The sequence below is a fragment of the Vulpes vulpes genome, chromosome 10 (assembly GCF_048418805.1).
Source record: "Vulpes vulpes isolate BD-2025 chromosome 10, VulVul3, whole genome shotgun sequence".
Classification (NCBI taxonomy): Eukaryota; Metazoa; Chordata; class Mammalia; order Carnivora; family Canidae; genus Vulpes; species Vulpes vulpes.
Window position 1 is genome coordinate 8960464 of NC_132789.1, and position 19627 is coordinate 8980090.

Consider the following 19627-nt stretch of genomic DNA (forward strand, 5'->3'; position numbering starts at 1 on the left):
ACAGCTGGTTCAGGATAGGCTTATGTTCAGAAATGCTGGCTGTTGAGGTCATGGTTACTAAAATTGTTGCTTTTCAAGCTCTGTACTAGAGCAAAGCCTCCTGGATCCTCAGAGGGTACTCTTCTTATGGCATTGGGAGTTCCTGGTTTTATCTGATCTATTTCCCCACCTCATCTCAGACCAGCCAATTGCTTTTCCTTCCTTGGGAGACTTTTGTATTGTGGCAAAGAAAACCTGATATAAGAAAATCTATTTCACAAAGTGGATGAACAAAAGGATGGCTATATATGCATTGCACAGCCTCATCCATTCCTTCCACAGTGCTCAGCTTCCCAAGGTCATTTCAAATAGGATAAAATTTCAAAAGAAAGGTTTCCTCTAAGAAACTGCCTATGGTGTTAAAAGGTGTGGGCCCACCTTCATTCTGCTAAAGGGTTGTTCATAGTTACAGGTCCTAAAATCAGAGAAGACTTATATTCAAATCCTGACTCTGCCTTGAATCAGCTCTGTGACCTTAATTATCACTTGACTTCTCTGAGCCTCCATTTTCTTATATGTAAAATGGAGATATGAACAGAGCAGTTGGGAGAAGCAGTGAGGTGGTCATGGGGCCATGTCCAGAGTAAATGTCAGTATTTGGCATTTCCAGTAACTTCCCTGTCCTTTTCATCCTATTTTGGATCAGCTCCTCCCCCTTCACCTTGCTCCTTATAGAAAACTTTCCAGTGTTAAGATGTTCTCTGTCATCTGTGCTTTCAAAGGCAGCCCAAGACTTGGGATGAGCTGGAAATCCACTTAACAACTTTCCAAGCACCCATGAATGGCTTTAGAGGGGCCAGATTTCCTGGGCAGAGGAACAAGAACAGCAAGTCCAGGATTTTGTTAATGGGGGACAGTTGACATGGAGGCAAGTTTCATTTTTCCATCAATACTGTAGATTAAGCTGGCAGCAAAGAGATTTTTGGAGTTTTATTGAAGTTTTTATTTTTTTCTCTTTTTTTTTGAAGATTTTATTTATTCATGAGAGATACACCGAGAGAGGCAGAGACATAGATAGGTAGAGGGAGAAGCAGGTTCTCCGCAGGGACCCTGATATGGGGACTCAATCTTAGGACCCTGGAATCACAACCTGAGCCAGAGGCAGATGCTCAACCACTGAGCCACCCAGGTGCCCCAAGGTTTTTCTTTAAAAAAAAAAAAAAAAAAAAGTATAATAAAGCCTGTCAAATTGAGAACTCCCTCTTGATACAGAAAAATGTATACAGAGGGTAATTTTATTTTCCTGGCCATGGTGAAGGCAGGTATTTAGAAATAGTGAGCTACTGGGGCACCTGGGTGGCTCAGTTGGTTGGGCGTCTGCCTTCAGCTCAGGTCATGATTCTGGGGTCCTCAGATCAAACCCTGTGTTAGAGGCTTGATCAAGCCTCTTCTCTCCTCCCCACTTATACTCTCTCACTGTCTCTGTCTCTCTCAAATAAATAAATAAAATATTAAAATATTAAAAAAAAAAGAAGTAGTCTGCTACCAACCAGTTTTGGGGCTGGGTGCGTCCTCGTCTTTCATATTAATAAGTTTCATCCAGTTGATGTTCTCTATTTATTGACAAAACCAGAAAAAAATGCTACAGCTAAATATGGCCTCAGGCTGAGGTAGTCTGAAGTTAGGGGAACAAGGAGGGCAGGATTGGAGTGTTTTTTTTTTTTTTTCATAATTGGAATCACAAAGATCTGTATTCCCATGTCATACCTTGGCTGGGACTCTAGGGCTTCAGAGATCTCTGGTGTGACCTCAAAAGCTGTGTGACCTTGGGTAGGTTACACCACCTCTCTGAGCTTCAGCATTATTCTCAGTAAAGTGACATTGTATCTTTTCTGATGTTTCAGGCTGCTGGACTGGTCCATGGCTCAATTTTCCTACCTAGGTATAGTGCCTGAGGAGTGAGTGAGATCAGGTGACACCTGAAGGACACATTTCTCTAGTTTCTTCTTTTTTTTTTTTAATCATCTCAAGAGATGAGAGGAGATGGTATGTGAAAGGAGATCTTTGTTGGTCATCAAGCCTTGACTTCTTAGACCCTTAGAATTAATATTATAATTTAAACCTGTATCTTGGGTACAAATTAGGGGCTCAGTTTAACATCCCCCCACAACACACACTACACACACTTCTTGGTAGAAGTGTCCCTCCTTCTGTCTTCAAAGGAGACCATCTTTTTTTTTTTTTTTAAGTAGACCCCATGCCAAACGTGGGGCTTGAATTCCTGACCCCGAGATCAAAAGTCTCATGCTCTACCAACTGAGCCAGCCAGGTGCCCCTCAATGGAGACAATGTTTTATTAAGTGAGCAAGCTCCTGGGCACAGATACCTGTGCCTGCCGCTTGTTTGGTAACCCGGGTTAAGTGTTTTCCTTCTCCACAAAGAGGCATGATGTCATCTTTTTAGGCTAAATGAGATGACAATAAAAATATTTACTGAGGACTTGCTCTCTGTCTAGCCTTCTGCTAAGCATCATCTAAATATCTAAACATCTAAGAACAGTCCTGTGAGATGGGTACCTGTGTTATCCCCATGTTTCAGGTGGGGAAAACTGAGGCTCAGAAAGATAAAGTAACATTTCAAATCACATAGCAAGTAAGTAGCAAAGTCCCAGCTCTGGGCAGTTTCAAAGCCTGGGCTCCTGTGCGCCCCAAGTTATGTGACCTCCTGATAAATGTCAAGGTTTCAGCTCCATGCCTGTATATAGTAAGCACCCAGTAAATGTTGGCTGCAGCGACCATGACAACGGTGGTAATGCTTAGGCAACCTTTGCTTGGGGGCAGGGGGACAGAATGTAGGATGGATTTCCTGGCGAGTTCTATCATGGATTCATAAATTTCCATCAGATTTCCAAATGGGAAGTCTCATGCTGAGATGAGCCACATGCAAAGTACAGCCTTCCCATCTAGAATAAAAGGGATATATTTGTATATACATGCTTACACTTTGGTATCTCAGAAGCCAGGCAGAACATTGTAAAGCAATGTACAATGGCATAAAATATTGTCCCAATTTAATCCATCTATCTAGTGTTCCATCTAATTACTATATTAGAAAAGTCTTCAGACCATGTATTGAACATTATAAATGGGAATAAAATGATTCTGGTAATGGCTTAATAAAACAGGTGAGGTAGCTCCGTCTGTCTGCCTGTATCCTTGGACCATGGCCAGATTGATTTGTCAGGGAAGGCAGAAAAAAAAAGAAAAGAAAAGAAATGGGCTTGTGTTGTTGCACTTTGGAGATTGTCTCCATTAGGGCCCTTTGATTTTATTCCTGTTTTTCCTTATGAGAAGTGGTTATCGGTTCTTTTTGTTAACAGCAAAATATGTAGAACTGATGGAAAAACTGACAGCGGCTGTTTCATATTTTATAAAGCTGCGCCTGGCTTATAATTTGCCGGTTGGGATGAATTGAGGAACTCTGAAACTCCTGGTGAATTTGCAGCTGATGGCTGCAGTCGTGTCTGAGGGCATGTGTAACCATCAGGATTTAGCTGCTCTGAGAAGCTGCAGCTGGGAGAGGTAGAGGTAGAGGGTAGATGGAGACCAGTCAGAGGAGATCTGGGTCTTTTGTGCATCAGATCCTCCTTCCTCTATGTGCCTAGAGAGGTGTTTGCTTTTTCAGAATCTCTGAGGCTTTCTGTATAAATAAAAAAAATGACTTTCCATTCTTCCCTTCCCCAAATGCTCAGTGTCTTTGTATTGTGAGTCCCTATTCCCTTTCCTTAAAAGCTGCCATCACTAGTGAGGCTTGACATATCCCTGCCTGATTTGCTTCTGGCTTTGGAGCTGCTATCCAGCAACCAGTGACAGACGGGCCACACTACCCATAGGTGTGTATCCCTCTTCACTTATGAGGCACAGCGCCGTGATGAAGGAAAAAAAAAAACCCTTCCTCCCTCCAAGTGCCGTGAGTTTTTCCAGCCCCACACTCTAATGTCTTGCTCTGAGTAGACTAATACGCGGGTGTCAGAGGTTAAATTCCAGTGCACCAAGAGGGTGCCAGTCCTTCTCAGAGGCCTAGCATTCACACCAGGCGTCATCCACGTTGTCATGGCTACGCGGGCCCAGGACCCCAGAGACAAGAGCGCAGAATTAATGGCAGTCCCGAGTAAAGGATTCCTGTCTTGGTGAGGTTGATGGATTACATTGATGTACCATTTGTCATACTGTAATTGTTCTGGCAAATGTAATACCCACTAGTATAAACATTGTACTGCTTTGCTAATAAAACCCAAAATAGGAAGAGAAAGGATGATACAGTGTTATGCTCACTTAAAGAGACAATGCCTCCTTTGCAAGTTGGAGCCTACTTCTTCTTCCAGAAGCCTCGGTGCCTGATGTCTTCTCCATCAATGTGCACACATGTACTAAGCAGCTGTCCAGCACCCGCCATCCCAGTGTGTATGGTATAGGGTGTGTGTACACAGAATACTCTCTTAGTTTCCTCCCCTATGAGAATCTCCCACAATTCCTCTTCTTGGAGGTTTCATTCAGTCCGGCTGTGGGCTGACTGACTAGTTATTGTTTACAACCTTTTTGAGTCTCGTTGGTTCCTGCCTGACATCCCTGAGGGAGGCTGTTTGTCCATATTGACTTGGCATTCAAGGCTCTGCTCTAGCATAGCTGCTGCTTCCAAGAGGTCTTCACCTGACCAACCCACCTTCACTGAGCTCACGCCTCTCCAGCTGTGTGATTCACAGTGAATCTGCCACCACCTCGTACCTGTATTGCCTTATGATCCCTCTCGTCAGATCATGATACGTCCTTGAAGGACTATTCTTATTGGTAATGCACTCAGCTGCAAATAACTGGAAATTCAGCCAGTGGTGCCTTAAATTTATTGGTGTGTGTGTGTGTGTGTGTTTAAGAAATTTTATTTTTGGAGCAGTTCCAAATGAGATTCACAGAAAAGTTGAGCAGGAAGTACAGAGAGTTCCCATATAACTTCTGCCCCCACATATGTGTAGTCCCCCCACATCAGCACTCCTCACCAGAGTGGTACATTTGTTACAGTTGATGAACCTGTGTTGGCACCTCATCACCCCAAATCCAGTTTCCATCAGGTTCACTTTTGGTGTTGTATATTCTGTGTATTTGGACAAATGTATAATGGCATGTGTCTACCATTAGAATATCATATAGAATATTTTCACTGCCCTAAAAATCTTCTGGGATCTACCTGTTTATCTTCCCTCTTCCTAACCCCTGGCAACCCCTGATCTATTTACCATCTCCATGGTTTTGCCTTTCCCAGAATGTGCTATAGTTGGCACTGTACAGTATGCAGGCTTTTCAGATTGGCTTCTTTTACTTGATAATATCCCATTTAGGTTCCTCCGTGTCTTTACATGCCTTGATAGCTTATTTCTCTTTAACACTGAACAACATTCCATTGCCTGAGTACAACAGCTCTTTATCCACTCATGAACCACAGGACAGCTTGAGAGTTTGTTTTTCTCAAATGACAAAGTTTACAGATAGGTGACCCTCTGTCTTTCCATTCTGCCATCTTGGCCTCCATCTTTATAGCTGCAAGATGGTGGCTTCTCCTTCCGGTCTCATGTTTGCAGGCCAAGAAGGAGAAAAAGGTAAGGCCAAAGGAACAGAGGACAAAAGGTTTTCTTCCAGTAAGGACTTTACCTTTTAGGCCAGGGAGTGAAGCCCTCTCCGGGACATCTAATCTTCATCTCATTGTCCAGGACTCTCTCTGGCCACACATAGCTGCACGAGAGGCTGGGAAATTAGACCTTGTAGCTTTTCCATCCTAGTAGAAGGTGGTATGATGGTTGAATTATATCCCCTCAAAATTCATAGGTTGGAGTCCTAACCCCTAGTACTTCAGAATGTGACTATATTTGGAGATGGGTAATTACCTTTACCTTGAAAGGTAGTTCTGTTAAAATAAGGTCATTGGGGTGAACCCTAATCCAGTATGACTGGTGTCCTTGTAAGAAGAGGCGATTAGGACAAGACGTACATGTTCAGAGGAAAGACCATATGAGGAAAGACAGCTATCAACAAGCCAAAGAGAGAGGCCTCAGAAGAAGCCAACCTGCCAACACCTTGATCTAAAACTTCCATCCTCCAGAATTGTGAGGAAATAATTTTCTGTTATTTAAAGCTACACAGACTGTGGTACTTTGTTGTGGCAGCCCTAGCAAACAAATCCACATGATAAGGGAGAAAGGGGTTGGAATAGCTTTCGGGTGTGGGGTGGGCAATGTGTAGTGCTTAATTATCTCTTTATCCCATTTTACATAAAAAATAAACAGAATCAGGGTCAGTAACAAGTCCAGTGCTACATGGCAGTCTAGTATAATGGTCAGAGTTTTGTGGGTTTTTTTAAAGATTTTATTTATTTATTCATGAGAGACACACACACACACAGAGGCAGAGACACAGGCAGAGGGAGAAGCAGGCTCCATGCAGGGAGCCCGACGTGGGACTCGATCCCTGGTCTCCAGGATCATGCCCTGGGCTGAAGGTGGCGCTAAACCGGTGAGCCACCGGGGCTGCCCAATGGTCAGAGTTTTGACTGAGATCTCCTGGGATTGAATCCCAGTTCCACCACTAAGTTCTGTGCAACTTTGATAGAATTGCTTCAGTCCCCTGAGCCTCAGTTTCCTCTTTTGTAAAATGGAGGTTGATAATAACTCTGATGTCCCAAGGCTGATATGATAATTATAAATGAGTTGAACTATAGGATATTATCTACAGAGTGCTCAGGTGTAACAACCATTTTATAGGTGCTCACAGAGCTGGAATTTGAACCCAGATCTGTCTGATTCCCAGACTGGCATTCTGCTCCCCTAGGAGGGTGGCCAGATGAGACCAGCACAGAAACGGCTGAGATTTATGTCCCCATGATCCATTCTCACTGTCTCTGTCCCCAAAAAGTGTCCAGAGAGTGCACTCTCTTCCCAGGGAAGCCCCCTCCTCCCTGATACACCAGATGTGGAGTGAGGGGCTAAACAGAAGCCCGAAGCCCTCTCATTCTCCTGGAGGGAGAGTCTCCAGGATCCAGGTCTTAGAGCCTGGGGGCTCCAACTGCTAGATCACATAGAACCAGGTTTGATAAAAATGGATGATGTGCGCCCTTGGAGCTGAGTGCTTGCAAAGCTGTTGTGAGGATCACCTGGCAGAGGAGGGGAAGGCTACAGCTGCTGGCCTAGAGCAGACCCCTGAGATACTGCAGCCAAAGGTGGAAAAGACTCGGGTAGACATGTCCAGGAAGGTGATCTATCCCACAGGGCTTGCTAAGTAAGACTTTTGTGTGGTCCAGATCCCCAGACACATGAACTGACTGGTAAGGGGAGATTCTCCATCCAGGACCTGGCCCTTGGCCTGTCCCTAAAAATACTTCCAGTATATTTGGTGCAGCTGTTGTGGAAAACAGTATGGCAGCTCCTCAAACATTATAAATAGAATTACCATATAGTCCAGCAATTCCCCTTCTGGGTATATATCCAAAAGAATTGAAAGCAGGGATTTGAACAGATACTTCTACACCCACATTCACAGCAGCATTATTTATAATAGCTAAAAGGTAGAAGCCACCCAAGTGTCCATTAACAGATAAGTGGATAAACAATTGTGGTCTTTTCATACAATGGAATATTATTCAGCTTTCAAAAGGAAAGCAGTTGTGACATATGCTGTAATATGGATCTTTAAGGCCTTAAGCTAAGTGAAATAAGCCAGTCATAAAAGGACAGGTACTGTATGATTCTGCTATAACATACTGTATGATTGATACCCAGAGTAGTCAAGTTCACAGAGGCAGAAAGTAAAATGGTGGTTGCCAGGGACTGGGGAGTTAGTGTTTTATGGGTACACGATTTTAGTGTTGCAAGATAAAAAGTCCTAGAGGTGACTGGTGGTGATGGGTGCACAACTAATGCCATTCAACTATGCACTTAAAAATGGTTGAAATAGTAAATTTTATGTTACGCATATTTTACCATAATAAAAATATTACTGCTTTCATTACTGCTGCTACTACTGATGATACGTGATAATAAATGATGCATACTTGACACAAATTATCTCGTGAAATCCTCCTGATAATCCTATGTAGATACTGTTAATAAGTAGTTAAAGACATTAACAGTACTGAGATTCAGGGAGGTTAATACATTTGTCCAAGGTCACACAGCTAGCAAATGGCTGAACTGGGTCCATCTGTCCAAAACCCAGTCTTTCAACCATACCACTCTAGACTTCCCCAGACTTTGACTAAAGCAAGGTTGAACTTGACACTATTGGCATTTTGGGTTGGATAATCTTTTGTTGTGAGAGGCCATCCCAAGCATTGTTGATTGTTTAGTAGCATCCCTGGTCTCCCTCCACTAAATGCCAATAACTCACACTTCCCACTCCTCAAAGTGAGATGGCCAAAAATGTCTCCAGACATTACCAGATGTCCCCCAGGGGGCAAAATCACTCCCACTTAGACGTACTGGTTTAACAGGGCCTCCTGGCAGCCTAGGGGATATGGAACAGTTGCTGTTGCCCTCACCAAGGGAGATTCGCTGGCCTGCAAGTTGTTGCTGCTCACAAGCTTGCAAAAGCCCATATTTTAAAGTCACACAAATGGATGGAAATCAGATCATGCACAAAAGATCATTGGGGCAGGCTGGGGGAGGGAGGCACAGATGCTTTCTTTGCCTATTGAAAAGATTTTTCCACAGGAAAGTCCCCACTGCCCAGATCCCCTCACGCTTAAAATGCCCAGACAGCTTGAAAAGATCCCTTTTGGCATAAGGCTGGGCCCACCCTTACTTGTAGCTTGAACAGTGTTCATTTGTAAGATGATTCATCTTAGCGAAAAAACATCCATGCAGGTCTGTGTAGGTATGTGGTCCACACACATAGTGGAATTGTAGCCTTTCAATTAAAGATGTCAGGATGCTTTATTTTATTTTTTTTTTCAGGATGCTTTATTAGTTGAATAAAGAAGGTGGTAGAATAGGATCCCATTTTTGAGAAACATTCTGCCTATGAATGTACATGTTTGTTCACATGTAGAGAAAAGCCCAGGAGGGTGGGCCCCACTGTGTCCCAGTGGTTTTGTTCACATCTCTATTTCCAGCACTCTGGCACATAGTAGGTGCTAAATCAGGACTGACAACCAAGTCAGAGTGGAAAGACCAGGCTGTCAAACTTTCTTCTTTGTGTGCTTCTTTGTCATTTGAATTTTTTTCTAATGAGCGTGTAGTCACTTGATGACTAAAGGGGAAAAAACTTGCCCCAAGCCCCCAAAGAAAGGAAATTAAAAAGAAGAAGAAGAAGAAGAAGAAGAAGAAGAAGAAGAAGAAGAACCATGCCTTGAATTTGCCCAGCTCTTCTCTTCTTTCTGCAGAGTTCAAAACTCATGTGCCCAACTGGCCTCAGCCATGGAAAGAAGCAGGGTTTGTGCTTCATGGTCCTTGTTTGGTCACGCATTGATAATATTGGACTCCTGAAGAAAGTCGCTTCTTACTTCTGCTTTGGTTTTTCCCTTGGGCTTTTGAAGTGGGGGTGGGGGGGAGACCAACAGGCGGTGGGTGTCGACAGGGAGGCAGTTAGAGGAGTTGGGCCCTGGAATATGCAGTTTTACTACCACTCCAGGTGGGAGGTAGACGGCAGGACCAAGTGACTTCCTGGTGGAGAGGGAGCTTCCATTCCTGTGACTTCTTTCTCTGTGGTTTTGAAATCCTTCCAGAGCTGCCCAAGCACTGAGAGAAGCTTGGGGGCATGTGGAGATCAGAGAGGAAAAACAGGGACTAGACTTTGGAGAGGGGGAGCAAGTTTCAGGACCACAAAGAAGTAGGGGCATGTCATCTTTTTTTTTTTTTTCGGTGATAGAGAAGGGAGAAGAAACACCCTCAGCCTCAACCTTCTGATTTCTGATATTCCAAAGGCCTTTTTGAGTTTGTACAATTGCATCTCAGATGTTTTTGTTTTTTGAAGTTTACAACTGACCCAATTCGTAGAAAAAGATAAACACCCTTCCTATGTTTGGAGTCATATGTAATTTTTATCTCTTGACCTTTAAATGTAAGCAGCAGTAAAATGAAGAACTATTGCAGTCATTTAACACTCTGGCTGTACTAACTGGTTCCTGCCTGAGAACCGTGGTTTTAAATTGGCTAATGCAGAATACTTGCAGAGCTAATAATAATTCAGATTACTCCTGTCAGCTATTCCGGTTTCATGGGTAATTTAGTAGTTGAATAAATTTTTAAAAAAATTCATTCGTTACCATGCACTGTTATGAATCAGTAGATGGTTTACCATTGGCAGCAGTAACTGTAAGAAGATTTAAATTGCTACTGAAAAGGATTTGAGTGAAGGTAATGTTTTATAATGTTCTAAGCCATATGCACTACTTTCAGGCCTCATCAGTTTTACATTGATTCCTAGTGAAGTGTTTAATTGCATCATGAATGCAATATAATTCAGTTCTTTCTGCTAATATGGTATATATCTCAAAGTGATATACAGCACTGACAGGGAGAATTCGCAGTTTCGTCCGGATTTGGGAGGGCAGTGAGAATTGGGCGCCTACTGGATGCATGGAGAGCAGGCGGCAGAGGGGGAAGCTGTAGCCTAGTGCTATCTTGCTAAGACTGGGTGGGGGGCTGTCATAAATGTGTGTGGGGAAGGGTAGGCTGTGCTGTCACAAGCCCTCAATGCTGACGGCCAGCCAGAGACGGGTCTGGTATTATAGGCCTTCCCTCAGAGGGCAGGGAGATCTCTTAGTTGGCTGAGATGTCACAGAAGGCTGGCCAGGGTCTAGTATTATAAGCCTTCCCTCGGAGGGCAGGGAGATCTCTTAGTTGGCTGAGATGTCACAGAAGGCTGGCCAGGCCTGCTCTCGTCATCAGGTGCTCATGGATCTTGCCTGGCTCTCTCATTGGCCATTTCTAAGTGGTTATCAAGAATTGGGCTTTCTATTGCCATTTGTTTCATTTTTTTCATTTAATATTTACTAAGCACCTAAAGAAATGGCAGTGGAAGAGTGGGCGGTAGGCAGCTTGTCAGAGCTGGGGACAAAACCCTCTTTTGCTTTTTATTCTCTGCATCCCATGAAGCAGCCCAAGGTATAGGGATATTCTTGCTGGGGTGGGCTGCTGAATTCTGTTTTAAGAGGTATCTCTGCCTGCCATCCTTCCAGGTAGAAGGATGCATTCTTCCAAATTGCAGTGTGTGAAAGCAAAACTCATTCTTTCTGGCATTTGTTCATTTATTCACTCACTCACCTGTTCAGTAAATTCATCCATCCAGGCACTGTTCTAGCTTCTGGGGATATAGTGGACAGACACTCCTGCCCTCATGAAGCTTCTATTCTAGTAGGAACAGAGAGACCATAAGCAGGTATATAATTAAGAACACAAATTAGCCTCAGATATATCAATGACTGTCTTCCATTGGGATCCACTTGGTACGTTGGTTCTGGATTTTTTCCAATATGTCTCACTGCACTCACTTGCTTAGGCCACTCAGCACCACAGACCAAGTGGCTTCAATAACAAAAATTTATTTTCTTGCAGTTCTGGAGTTTGAGATCAAAGTGTCAGCAGCAGTGGGTTCTTCTGAGGGCTCTCTCCTTGGCAGTTCTCCTTCTATGCATGTCTAATGTCCAGATTTCCCCCCTTTTATAAGGACACCAGTCATATTGGAATAGAGACCTCATTTTAACTTGATTGCCTCTGTAAAGACCCTGTCTCCAAATATCCAACTAAGATCACATTCTGAAGTAGTGAGGGTGAAGACTCCAACATAGGAATTTTGGAGGACACAATTCAGTCCATAACACTGTGTAGAGAGCGAGAGTGCGCACGCATGTATGTATGTGTGTGTGGCAGGGTGGATGGGGGTTCTCAGGGAAGAGAACAAGGAAACAGTGCTAACTGTGCTCTAATCAGAAGGCTTTCTGTCAACCCCTATGAATGATGTGAAAGTCAGATTGCTTGTCATGTCAATTCCTTCTCCAGCAGGACCTTAAAATCAGAGTTCATGCATTTTCAGATATCTGATTGTTGTGCAGCCACAAAGCAGAAGCCCAGGACCTGGGGCTTCCCGCCGCCCGCCCCCCCCCGCCCCCCCGCCTGGCGCCTCGATGTAATCAGAGCCTCCTTTTTATCCCTACTCTTGAGGAAGGCCAGCCAGGCCACCTTTTTGATCATTGTAACCTTGGCGCAGAAGAATAATTTATCCATGCCCCCGGACGAGGAAATTGCAAAATATTATTTATGAAGGTGAGCCGACACGTCGTAATTCTGGCCCTGCATTTCTGGATGTGGCTGGCCAGGATGGGGAAATGTGGGTGATGTTTGATAATAAAATGGGACAGTGTACCCAAGAGATGGAGGTGTGAGAGCAACGCGGAGCCTGGCATCCCACAAAAGAGATTTCAAGGAATGAGAGTTGTTTTGGATACTGACCCCAGCTGTCCTTCATGGACTCCCAGGTCAGAAGTGGGATCCTATATCCCACATCCCCCAGCATTCGGGATATAGAGAGACTGGTGTGAGAGGGGCTGTTGAACAGCCCTTTGGGTAGAGAAAGGTAGGGGGAATCTTTTGAGGATTATAGCCTTGGTTGTGGGAATTTGGAAGGTGTGTAGTAAAGTGGTCCCTGGCTTTGGACCTTGCCAGCCTTGAGTTTGAGTCCAGGCTCCGATGCTTCCTTCATAGTTTGTGACATTGAGCAAGTTAGGTCACTTTTATGAACCTCAGTTTTCTCACCTGGGATTAATAATCAGTCAATCCAAGAGTTGCTGGGAGAGTAGCATTGAGATAATGCAGGTAAAGTGTAATTGTCTGTTCAGGTGGCTTGACTCCTTACCTAGAAGCAATAGAGTGAGTAATGAAGAATGCAGCTCTGGAGCCAGAGAGCCTGGCTGGCATCCCCACTCTTAGATCTTAGACCAGTCACTTCATCTCTCTGAACCCCCATTTTCTTCCTCTGTCAAATGGGCATAAAAAAGGTTACAATTACATAGGGCCCTCTTGAGGGTTGAATGAATGAATGGAAGGAAAGCGTTTAACAGTGCCTGCCCCATAGGTAATGCCCAGTAAATGTTGGCCATTAATGTAAGTTCATCGGACACAATTCTTGGCAGTCTTCCTTCTGAGAAGCTGTTCCCAACCTTGACTCGGATTTAGAGGCAGCCTGTCTCCCATCTGCCAATGCTGTCCTGTCGAACAACATGCTTAATTTAAAAATCCAAATGGATTGCATTCTTTATGTTTTGAAAAATTCTTCTGAGCATCAAGAAGTGCCCCCTTAAGGGGGCAGAATGTATGTTCCCTGGGGGAACCACTCCAGCATCTGTCCAACATAGGGGAGATAGCAGACTCCAGCAGACCCCAGCATCTCTGACTGCCCAACTCACAAAGTGGATGTAGCAACTCCTAAAACCAGCATGACTCTCAGGCATCAGCCATGGAGAGTTCAGCCCAGTAAATATTTTGCAGCTTCTCAGCAATTTGGGGTTCTACCGAATTAGCGTTTGGTATTGAATTAGTATTCATTTTCTCTAATATGATATAAAAGTATAATCACATTAGAGACTTTTATAGCATATTAGATTATACATTTGGAACACGTCCCCGCCTGAAGCAGCTTTAGGGGGGAAAAAAAAAGCCCCGCCAACAACAATAACAAGCGAACCGTCTTCCACCCTGGCTCACAAGCCTGGGCTTTTCCAGCTGGGCTGCAGCAACCTGGATAGAAAATTCTCTACTCTCTGCCTCCTGGTCCCTACAGAGAAAGAATTTTCATTCCACTGCCTTGATTTGTGAAGCATTGAATTTAAGACCTTAATAGTCGTTCCAAATGAATGTTTCTTTAATCCCGGGGCAGAAACGCAGGCTGTGGTTGAGATGTAATTAATAGCACTAATTACTCTTCTCTCCCTCCATCCACTTTTCCTCCTGCCAGCATCCCCGTTCCCCAAGAAACCTGGCAGAAATACCAGAAATGTTCACCTTTTGCTCCACAATGTCCCTGGGCAGGGAAACCAGAACTCACCCCAATCATGGCTCCCTGTTTTGGAATGTTTTTCCTCTGCTTCCTAATGGTTCCTCTAGTTCTGGGACTCCTGTGCCTTCCAGAAGTTTTATTTATTTATTTGAGAGAAAGAGAGAGAAAGAGTACAAGCAAGGTGAGGGGTGGGGGAACAATCAGATTTCTCGCTAAGCAGGGAGCCTGACATAGGTCTCAGTCCTGGGACTCCAGGATCATGACCTGAGCCGAAGGCACCCAGGGGCTGAGCCACCCAGGGGCTCCATCTTCCAAAAGGTTAGATTTTTGAGAACCTGTTTGCAGCCATCATGGTGACTCAACCAATTGTGAAGGATAATATCCTAAGGAGGTAGCAGCACATGGCCTGACTTACCTGAGCATCTTTCTCTACAGTACAGCCTCACTGATGCATTGGTCTTAACACAGATGAAGTTCCTCACAGACTTGGCAAGGTGCCTATCATCAGACACCCAAGCTGAGGGATCCCATCAGCAGCCCTGTTGGGCCCAAAACTTAGCCTCACCATACCATTTTCCACTACAAAGAATAAAGGATTAAATTTCCCTGTATGTATAATGAAAACAACTAAGCTGGTCAGGAGGGCTGGACATGATTTATTTATACATTGCCAAATTCCCAAATAATTGCAGTTGGGTAGACTTGCCCAGATAAGCTTTGAATATAGGTTGCATCTTGCATGCGAACTTTGACGATTCAGCAGTAGCTTCCTGGAATGTCACATGGAGAAGGATTCTTAGACCACATTCTGGATCAGCAAAAGAGTCCCATTGTCTATAAACATTTGATGTGCTAGGCACTGCTCTAGGCACTAGGGTCACTGCCTCAAGCTGGACAGCTAAAATCCCTCCCCAAAAGGAATTCACATTCCAGCTGGAAGAAGCTGACAGTAGATACCAATAAGGCCAGGTCATTCAGGACTTGAGCATAGGAGAGAGTTGTTATCCTATTCTAATTGCAATGGGAAACCATGGGAGGATTTTCAGTAGGGAGGCACCAGGATCTGGTTATGTTTAAAAAGTCAAAGCTTTTTTTTTTTTTTTTAAGTCACTTGGAGAAAGGAGGCAGAGGGGGAAGCTAGAAGGTCAGATTCAAGGTTTGTTTAGGTGTCTGAGCTGAGCAAGGAATGGTGGATGATGGAGGATGGGCAGCAGTTGATTCGATTCAAGCTCTACTGTAGAGATCCAGATGACTGAATTCATCAGTAATTGGATTGCAGGGTAGGAGTGGGCAATCCATTAGTAATGTCTGCCACTGGCATGCAAGGTGGCCGTGGCCACTTAAATGCTATATATTTGCCATCTCTACCCTTTAAGTCATTTTTAGCTGGTGAAGGGAGCTGGAGAGGATGAAAGGGCTACTCAGGGGTAGTAATTTGTGGCTTTAGTAACAGGTAACAACTAACAGATATTCCAGGAGGTGCATTTGAAGGGAAATATTCACTGGCTGTCCGTGCAGACACTGTGGGAGACTGGGGCAGGGGGGTAAGGTACCACATTGTCTCAACCTGAGATTGTCCAGAAATCAGTCAGGCAGATGGGACCGTCAAAAGACCAAATCCCTGTAGAGGTGTGCCAAGGATCAACATGATTCCAAAGAGACACAATCAAGGAGGTTCAAAGAAAAGAGGCTAGACAGACAAACATCAGTGGAACAGGTTAATAGGAAAACAGTGTTTCATTCTCTCAGGTGAAAACAGAGGATCAGAGACAATCCTCTGTTCTCTCCACCCTACAAATAGGAAGGACTCAGCAGTGTTCTTCTTCTTCTCCTCCTCCTCTTCTTCCTCCCCTACTCCTTCCTCCTGATCCTTCTTCTTTTATAAACCTCTGTCTTCTCTAAGAAGATCATACACTTGGAGATAGTTGTCATGTGATTGGGCAAGGTGAAAAGTCAGCTTGGCATTGAGCAGAGAACTAGACTTTGGGAGGGAAGAGCCACTTTAAAAGCCTGGAGCACTCACACGATGATGTGGCAAGACTGAGGTCTGGGAGACCCATAATCTCATTACAAGAAATTTGTCAATCCTTCAGGGTAAGGGAAATATTGTGAGATAATGATATTGAACAGGGCTATATGTGTTATATGTAACTTTCTATCTATCAATCAATCAATCTATCTATCTATGAGAGAGAGAGAGAAAGAGAGAGGCAGAGACACAGGCAGAGGGAGAAGCAGGCTTCATGCTGGGAGCCGATGCGTGACTTGATCCCAGGACTCCAGGACTCCAGGATCACGCCCTGGGCCAAAGACAGGCGCTAAACTGCTGAGCCACCCAGGAATCCCCTATAACTATTTAAAAGAAACGGTATGAGGACAAACTTTGTGATTATAGGCCAATCTCTTCCACATTCATTCCTGTGAAGAGTCTAGGAAAAATTGTCAAACTGCAGTCTCTGTCCTTATGCCCTCGATTCTCAGAGCTGACCCTGGACAAACTTAGTTTCCTTCATTGGCACACAGGCTGGCCATGAAGATAGAGGGCACAGGAAATGGGACCCACGTGAGGCCTCCACCCCAGCTCCTTCCCCTTAGGCCTGGGAGAGCCATACAGGTCTGGACCTTTTACTCCTACCAGAAAAAACATTGACAACACCCACCTGGGACCCTAGCCTGGCCTTTCCAGCCAGGATGCTGGGCCAGCTTGGAGAACTGCCGGAGTATCCTATTTTAAAGTATTAATTTTCAAAGATACATTATTCTATAAACAGTATACGTATAATGTTTTAAGTTGAGACATCAAACATGTGCATAGAGTGAATGGTAAGTCTCCCGAAATTCTAGCCCCCTTTTGGCTGCTCCACATTTGTCTGTTTTTCCAGGACACTTGAGCCTATAGACAAGCATACAAGTGCAGCCCCCTTATTAAAATAGAAGAGAGGGACCGCCTGGGTGGCTCAGCAGTTGAGTATCTGCCTTTAGCTCAGGGAGTGATCCTGGAGCCCCAGGATCAAGTCCCACATCAGGCTTCCTTCATGGAGTATGCTTCTCCCTCTGCCTGTGTCTCTGTCTCTCTCTCTCTCTGTGTGTCTCATGAATAAACAAATAAAATCTTAAAAAAAATAGAAAAGAGATTAGGGGATTACTCCTTCCTTCAATACTTATAAAGTGCCTACTGTATGCTGAGTGTGTAAACAAAAGAAAAATGGTCTCTCTAGCATAAACAGTCTCAGAGGGGGTCTGGGGAGTCCAGTGAGAAGCACTTAAACTAATAGGATAAAAGAATCACAAATTGTGATCCTACAAAGCAAATCTACAATGTCCAATGGTAGAGTATCAGGAGAAGGGAGTTATTAAATGGATCATGAGATATAAGGAAAGAGGTGTGTGTGTCTTGGTGTGAGGTGTGATTCAGTGTCTGGGTAGTGTGGGATATGTCTGCGTGCATGTGTTTTTATCTCTGTGTCTGGGTGTGTGCTTCTTTACCTCTGTGAATATCTGCGTGTCTGGGTTTGTGTGTGTGTGTCTGCATGTGCACGAGTGTGTGGCTTGTTTCAGGGAGGGTTGCTGCAGATCTCAGAGCTTGTGTAACCAGAGCCATTGAGGGTTGGAGGTGCAGGGGGAGAACAAGGCTACAGCTGGCTATATAGGCCTCCTTAGCTACATAGGGGCTCTGGGTTTTTGACTTAGTACCCAAAGAACTGACAACAGGGTACAAAGAGAAGTAATGCCATCTGACAGCATTTTGGGGGATCACTCTGAAACAGCATTATGAAGGTAAGCAGGTAGCCAGGAGGAGGCTGGTTAGGGGTGGTGAGCAGTTTGGGCTTCACTAAACGTGGAGCTGATGGGGCTCACTGATGGATGATGTAATGTGACAGAATGGAGTGAATTGGAAATGCCTTCCAGGCTCCTGGCCTGAGCATCTGGATGGATGTGTACCACCTTTTCTTGAGATGGGGAAGATGCTGGGAGAAAGAGTAGGGAGCAAGCAGGAGTACAGGGTTCCCTCTTGGCCATGGGAGATCTGAGATGGCCTCCCAGATGGATTATCATGTCTACAGAGGATGTGCCATTGGCACTCAGAGTCCAGTGGGCTAGACATAAGAGACCTGGGCCGGGCCCCTAGACGACTTGGCCCCATCTAGGGACCGGGCAGACCACCTTTCCCTGGCTCTGAGGCCCTTAGCAGAGCACTGAAGGCCCCCCTATCAGTTATCTTAGCACAGCCCTGGGGGCACTGATCCAAGAAAACCATTAGAAGGATGTCTGCTCTAGGGACCTGGCCCCAAACCTCAGTAGCAGAGAGCTGTGTGGAGGAGCTAGGGTTTTTGCAGGGCTGGCTCCCCCATCATCAGGGCCCTGGGGCACTGGATCACCTCCCCAGGGACTGGGACAGGCTTCCCAGAGGCTAGTTCACATTACCCTTAGCTCAGAAAGTAAAGGTACATTGTATTGTTAAGACAATCATTTCTTGCATACCTTGGTTGAAGGTAGACCTTGAAAGCTAAAACTGATCCTTTTGTAGTTCATAAGTGTGATGATTGGGTGTTCTTGCATTTGTGTAATATGTGCCTCCCTCAGATCTTGTTATAACCTCGGCACATTACCCATCTGATATAAATAAGTAAGTGCTAAGCATTTTACTATATCAGTCCTAACCACCCATAAGCTGAGTTAATCCTTACAGCAACCCCAAAAGGCAAGTTCTACATTGATTCCATTATACAGATCAGGAAACTGAGGCCCAGCAAAGTAGTGGTTACACAACAGTGTAGTATAGATAAGGTTTGAAAGTAAGCCAGTCTGACTGCAAAACCTGTTCAAATGCTGTGCCAAATGCTTGGTGTAAGTTATCTCTTAAAGTCACAGATACCCGTCAGTGGGCTGGCATCTGAGGGCAGGGGATGTTACCATTGCACCCATTTTACAGAAAGTTAAAGTGAGGCTCAGAAAGAGGAAACACTTCTGTAGCTGTAGCTCAGTGTCCCACAGCTGCTAAGTTCAACACCAGAATTTGAACCCAAGACTTTGCAAGCCATGCTTCCCTCCACTGTCAGTAAAGGTCTCCATCCCCACAGTCCAAAGCCTCCCGATGACCCTCTGAGGGCAGGAGAGGAGACTCATTCCTTGGGGCTATGCCAGAAGCTTCCTGGGCAGGGCTTTATAAATTACTGAGAAATATCAGAGGTCCATGGGCTCCTCAGAATTCTGTGGTGGGACCTGGTGAGACCCCATCTCAAAATAGGTGGGTTTATCTCTGGAGTTCCCACCTGGAGCCCTCAGTGAGCAAAGGCTGCCGCTCATGTTGGACTCAAGTGTTATTAAAGCCCCTACTTCTGGGACACGAAGTCTCAGCCAGCTCCTGGGGATTCAGGCCATTCTGCCCACTGGGAAACCCCAGTGGTTCCTTGGGACAGTTCTTTCCATAAGAGCACTGATGGGGCAGCGCTAAATAGCTCACAAGCAGTGGGAGCGCTGTGTGGGATTCACCATTTGTTTTAGCATTTATACTTGAGAAAATACACATCCCTCTGTGTGTGTATGTGTGTGTATGTGTTTCTTGAACTAGTCGTTGGAAAATCACACCCTGATTTAGAAAAACCTACTTACTG

General features: G+C 44.8%; 1 protein-coding gene and 1 non-coding gene across 13 annotated transcripts in view; both read left to right on the forward strand.

Moving 5' to 3' along the window:
* CUX2 (cut like homeobox 2) overlaps positions 1-19627 on the forward strand; it is a 264124-nt gene that overhangs the window by 94595 nt on the left and 149902 nt on the right. The window lies entirely within an intron of this gene.
* On the forward strand, positions 18529-18632 carry LOC112935261 (small nucleolar RNA U13). The gene has a single exon (XR_003238141.1). It is a non-coding gene; the product is annotated as a small nucleolar RNA U13 (small nucleolar RNA).